Consider the following 6,954-nt stretch of genomic DNA (forward strand, 5'->3'; position numbering starts at 1 on the left):
ACAATATTGTCAGGCGATAAGCAATAGTAATAACTGATTACATTCATACTAAAAGAAAATAACATAAGAATAAAAATAAATAAATAAAACTCTCTCTAAATATATACAAAAAGAATGATAAAGAAAGTGAACATAATCGAACTATGTACATGAAATAATAAATAAAATAATAATAAAAATAAATAAATGAAATACTCTCCAATCACATTTACACTCTTATATACAATATTTACACTATCGAGGTGAGGTTCTCTGAGCCCAATTAATTCTCCACCTATGAGAGGTAGAGCAGAGCTCTTTGAGATCCCTCTCACCGCGTCACCAGTAATGAGCCAGTGGAGGTTGTGCAAGTGCGCTAAAAAACACTCGCAAACACTCAATTTGAGTGGATTATATGACCATTGCCAGACCTCCAGTTGTCCATTTTTATTTTACAATAAGTCTGTTGGCCACTGCCGTTTCAACCTTGAAGATGCATTGTAGGGACGGGTGGAAATGGATAAGGGTTGAACCAAAAGATTAGGATAATTAAAAAGGTTTATATGAAATTTTGAGATTTTGGTTGGATTGAGGTCAAGGACAAAAGGAATATGAAGGTCAAGGTGTAGTGTTCGGTTGGAAACGTAATAGGGTGCATTGACTATAGTTCTGAGGATTTTAGATTTAAAGGATTGGATAGGTTTGATGATAGATGGTTTAGCTGTTCCCCAAAGTTTAAGTCCGTAAGTCCAGGTAGGTCTGAGTGTAGTCTTATAAATTAGAAGTTTGTTTTCTATTGAGAGATGAGACGTCCTGCTGAGCAGTCAGTATAGTTGGCTGTATCGTCTGTTGCGTTCTTGTCTTTTAAGTCCAATATGTTGATTTCGGGTAAGTTTTTTGTCTAAGATATCGCACAGTGTCGAATCTGGGTAGATGAATATCATTAAAACTAACATGTGGTTTTAAGAAGATGCGGTAGAGGATGAAAGTCATATGGATACATTTCGATTCATTGACTTTTATTCGCCATTGGTTGCACGTTTGCTGAATTAGAGTGAGATGTGGCTGAGGCTGTTACAGGATCAGAATGGGAGGATAAGATAGCTGTATCACCGAAAAATGTTGCCAGGAACGTGTCGGGATTGATGGAAATGTCAGCAGTGAAGAGAATGTAGAGGACAAAACCCAAGACACAAAGTTTTGATATTAGTTTTATTTTTTTTCCATGATAAATAAATTAAAAAATTATATTTTATTACAAGGATAGAGTACATGCTACCATCCATTAACCAGAAAACTGGGAATATTAGAAGAAGATAAGGAAAAATGGAAAAAGTGACTTTAACCCCTTCCCAAAACGACTTAAAGTAGACATTGAACTTTGCCTTTTCGATTGAAACTTATTTATCTACTATTATTACTTCAATGATATACAAAAAAAAAATTAATATATGTTTAAAGGTACATGCATATATAACAAATTTAAAAAAATCTGGTTTGGTGCGCGTAAGATGCGCATTCACTTACTATAAAAATAAGAGAGGATGTAGAGGACAGGACCCAAGGCATTATTTATATAATCTACAGATCTATTAATCATCATAGGCGAAAATCAGTGCGCCACTTGGTCTTCCATACTGATTCAAACCGTAATATAAACGTTAAGATAAAAAAAAAAAGAAGAAAAGAGAGAGGTTTTCGTTGAGTATGAGCCGAAATTTTGTTTACGTAATATTAAAAAAGTAGTTGTAATATGTAACATAAAAATTGGAAAAAATTATTCTGCACAATACATACAAGATTATTAATATTCTTACTTGACTTTCATACCTAAAAATTTTATCAATATAATTTAAAACTAAATAATGCTTAGCTATTCGAGTATAACATATTGTATATTACTCTAACTTTTAAAACTTTAAATTTAAGTTAGTTCAACCCTCTCATTAAAAATTCTTATCGATTTTTTTAAAATTGTATTCAATTATAGTTTGATTAAAATTGCAATGATGCCCGTAGGCCTTTAGATTACTGGCTTGCAAATAAAATCCAAACTTGTACGTTTGGCATATTTTTCGATTTTCACAGATCTCAGTCTTTGATACAAATTTTAGAAAATGAAGGACCATTGTTTTTTCCCACTATCAAAATTAATTAACATTGATTAAATTGGAAACATTTTGCTTCTAGGTACTTTCAATGCACTTAACCTAAACGAACCGGTACAGCGGCAACTTCCAGGATCCTCAATTCAAACAATATGAGTTCAAAGTGAGACCACTTCACTTAATCATGCTGTTATGAGTTTGCAATTTTTTTAACTCGTTGGTGGGACTTTTGTTTACTATTCAGGAGGCAGCCCGTCCAACAAACGGGTACTATCTTTCCTAAGCCTTTGAATCCTCTGGTTTTGCCAAAATTTACGTGTTTGCTTATTATTGAGTAAATGCTTTTAATTACCAACTTTCCCTATACACCCACACCTCAATTCCACTTTCTCCTCCCACCAAGAGAATATCATCTAGGTCCCTCTACCCTTCTTTCTAATTTCACTTAAAATACTTTTCTGGGGCCTTTTATTATTTAGTGCAATTAATTTTTTTGATTTATTATTGTCTAGACTTTCGAGCCTCCAAATTTATTTCTTCATCGTTGGGTACGCACCACTCATCAGGACCAAACGCTAAATGAGCATCTTATGATTAAAGTAAGCCATCTTTTTGCACTTTTGATACTTGATACTTGATACTTTTGATTTTTACGATACTATTTCATCCATCACTGTGATAAGAAAAAAAAAGATGAAAATTAAAAAATGCGTTTTAAAAACTTTCTAATATATGAAATAATATATATTTAACGGATGAATGCCTTATTTATCCGTTAAATAAAGGGTGGATGATGGGAAGAATTTAATAATGTGGAGGTTGAAGAGGCTTTGGTTGAAGAGCCTGAGGTTGGGGCTGTTGTTTCCAGGTGGTGGTGATCTTGGAGTATGTCCGGGTTGAGTCTTCAGTTCGGTCCAATGTTTTTGAAGTAGAAGGCTGTGGTTCAATGAAATGATATTTTTTCTCCAAGTTTGGAAAAATATTCAAATTTAGGGTTTCGTGCGGCAGAGTGCGAGTTTGATCAAGTCCTTTTGAAACCATGAAATGAGATCTCGATAGGTGACCTTGATTGAGCTCAGTGGGTTGTGTTTTTCACATAGATCACATTTTGCAAGTTTATCTCGTGTTTACTGGCATGTTCCTATATGACTGTAGTAAGGTCATTCTTGACATGGAGTTGAGCTATGGGGCTCTACTTAATCTTCGAATTCCTCTCGTATCCAATCCATACAATCCATAATCCTTCTTAAAATCCTGAATGCTCCTTACTTTGTCACAAATAAAATTATACATAAAGAAATTAATGTTCCATATGTAATCGATCTACCCGAATCAAATATCATTCCTTTCATTATAAACTCCCTAATCATAGATACCCAAGTTTATAACCTTGCTTCCTGATCCATTCCTGACAATCCTATGAGATGCCTGAGAAGAATGCCACGAGATCTGCTAATGTAAAAACTTCTTAGAGAGCTACAGGGTAATTGTAATGTACAGTTGTAAATTACAATGAAGATATAAAAAAAAAAATGTTTGAAGGATATATAATCTATAATCTACAGAAACTCAAATTTTAAGACGTCTACGTTTTATAAACATAAAACTACTTGTAATCAGCGAAGTTTCTTAGATAAGTTCTTAGAAGTAGCTAGATAAATTCCATCGGAGAGTGTAGCGATCCTGGTTAAAAACAAAAATCACCTTGATACCAACCTCACAAACGGCGTTTCCTCTTACGAGACAATTAATAAATGACAATTAAACAAAACACTCCTGTCAACCATAAGACTGAACAAGGGTGTTATATACTATTGACCATTTTATGCTATTTTACAATATAGCATAAACCAGTAATTCTGATCTTGGAATTTCTCAACCGCGATATAACTACATGACTTATTACCTCAATATTCAACAGCAATTAATCAATTCACTGATCCAGGTAACTGACGCATTAATCAATTTAATCATTAAGAGGAGATCTGCCAGTTAGTTTGCCCAATTTAACGGTTAGTAAGCAAACAGGTTTCGGCAGTGTTATGGATTTTACACTCCATTATTTTAGTAGACGAAATAAAATAAAAAATAAAAATGGCTTTTTAGAAAATAATTATTAATTTGGTTTTATCATTCTTCTTTTCTATATTGTTTTAATACGATTAGTGGACGATAAAAGTTTTGTTTGTCTCATTAAACAGGCTTTAATAAATTTATTATTTTTTTAGTACACATTATGCTAAAAGTGATAAAAATAATAGTCATTGCACTTCAATTAGCTTTTAAACGAATTAAGATAATATTTCAGGCCTATAGTATTAACTAATAGTGTTATTAATCTCATAGTGCTTCTAACGTGTGCTGTTCCTTTTATAATTTCCAGTTTATCACAAATTTGATTAGTTTTACTAACAACAATAATAACGTTAAATAGAGTGAAATTTTACAAATATGTATTCTGATATAAGATAAATTAAATTTACAAAATGGAGAATAATAATGATAAATTGATAGCTTCAATAAAAATTAAAATCTTTTTTTAGTTATATTAAATATTTATATTAATTTACAATTGTACAATAAATACATAAATGTGAGGAATGTTTCAAACACTTGCTAATCTTGGGAAGGAACAACCCAATAGTGGTACTTCAGACATTAATTTAAATTAGAAGGTCCTGTGACCATCTTCTTTTTAGACGCCTCGGAGGATTATCGGGGATTGTTAAGGATGAGAGATTAAGAACTAATGGGCTAGGATGGGCAAGCAGTTTATAATGAATAGACGCATATCTATTTCGGGACAAATCTGTAGGATGTTAAGGTCTTTGTAGATGAGTTTATTTGTGACGTAATAAGGAACATCAAAGATTTAACGGATGATTTTGGATTGTAAAGAGTGGATACGGGAGGAATTAGATGGTTTGGTAAAGCCCCAGAGCTCAGTTCCGTATGTCCAAACTGATTTGATTTTTATAGCATATAATAACGTTTTGAAAGTTTAGAAGTTCCAAGTGAATAGGAAGTTTAGAGAGTTTGTCTAGTAAGTGTTGTAGTAATCGAAATCTACGAGTAGTTTCTTGTTTCAGTCTTGTAAGGATTCCAAGTAAGTCTCTTGTCAAGATGGAGTCCTAAGTAGCGAATCTGTTTAACAGGCGTTAGTGGGATATTTAAAAAGGATACTGTCAGGATTTATTTCGATTCTCCAGTTTTGACAACATTCTTCAGTGGATGTTATGTGTGGCTGTAGAGTTTGTGATACATCAATAGGGTCGTGGTTTACAGACAGTATATATGTGTCATCAACGTTTATTTTTAGGACAGTGCTAGGAAAATAAATAATAAAATATTTAAAAAATAAACAAATTTATAAAATAAATAAATAAAGGTTCATATCTGAAGTAACTATAAAGACTAAGAAAGGCTTTCGATTTGTTGATGATGAAAGTTGGCTATCCTCATGATAACACCGAACCCTCCAGCGGAAAACCACGTGTACTTCACCCAGCCGGCCGACTTCACCTTCGATTGACAAGGGCTTTGGACGATCGAGACGAAAATCCATAATGCTTATACTAAGTGTGGCAGTGTAATGCGTTGTCCCTGACTTGACCGAACTCTCACATGTGTGACAATTCTTTGCCTTCAATAGTGAGATTTCGAGTCAGAAACGTTTATAGTACACGAGTTCCAAGCCACTGCTCACTTACCCTCCCTGATGACCACCTGTTTACAAACTACCATCTCGGAAGTTCCATAAAAATAAATTGGTGTAGTATATGAGAAAACAGTAGAGTGAATCTGAGATGGAGCGATGGACAGTCAACTACATTAATCTCTGTCAATGTCTAATCCTACCTTAATCCCAGGTCTATGTTCACGACTGCATTGAAATGTTACGATTATTATTTTATTCAAATTACAATTTTATTCAATCATACAAGCTACTTCATCATCTCAGGAATAGTCACTTTAACAGTAAATGAGAGAATAATATAAGGAAATTGATGAATGTTTAGTGACAATCATTCAAAAACGCTCGCATAAAAATCATCTGTTCATCGCACCAAGATGTTTTATATAAATTATCATGCAAGGGCATAGAAACATGAAAGTTTCCCCTTGAAAAGCCATAAAGACCATTTTAAAAAATTAATTTCATGTAATCGTTTAAGGCTTCTTGATTTGCGTGAGGGCCTTGGTATCGAGCGCCTACATCATTAAAACTAGTTCCTTGAAGTTTCATTCCTTTTGAAGTGATAATTAAATAACATCTGTCGGTCGTTGCTGAATCAACCATCTCATTAAAAATTCACTAGGGAGAGAGAGAAATACTTTATACATGGTATAATCAGAAAAAAAGAGATACAATAATAAGATATAATAAACAATTTTTTTTCTCAAAATATAAAGACAATCTAGTTCAACTAACGTTAAAACAGTAAAAATTGAATTTTATGTATAAGGAAGGATTTCTTTCCATAAATACGAATTAAGTGCCTAGAAATTGAAATTTCTTTTTCTTTTTTTTAAAAATCTTTTGATTGTTTTTTGAATATTGAAAATATAGCATCGTAAGCGCCCAAAACTATTCAGAAATGTAATTTGAAATTTTTAATTAAAAAAAAATAGCACGTTGGCCTTCGTAAAAATCGCTATACTTTAGTTTTGAACATCTGATTTTCATTTGATCAACAGTCATGCCTATAATTTGTTTTTCATTTATGTTACAATTTAATTTAATTTTTGTTTTCCACCCTTTTACGATTTTCCAAATCTGGAAACAGTACATTTAAAATTGATACACAAGGTAATAAAGAACATAAATGTGAACATATCTCCGGTACAGGATGGGGTTCTTTTGAGA

The sequence above is a fragment of the Halyomorpha halys genome, unplaced genomic scaffold (assembly GCF_000696795.3).
Source record: "Halyomorpha halys isolate HHAL.00 unplaced genomic scaffold, Hhal_1.1 Scaffold589.1, whole genome shotgun sequence".
NCBI lineage: Eukaryota > Metazoa > Arthropoda > Insecta > Hemiptera > Pentatomidae > Halyomorpha > Halyomorpha halys.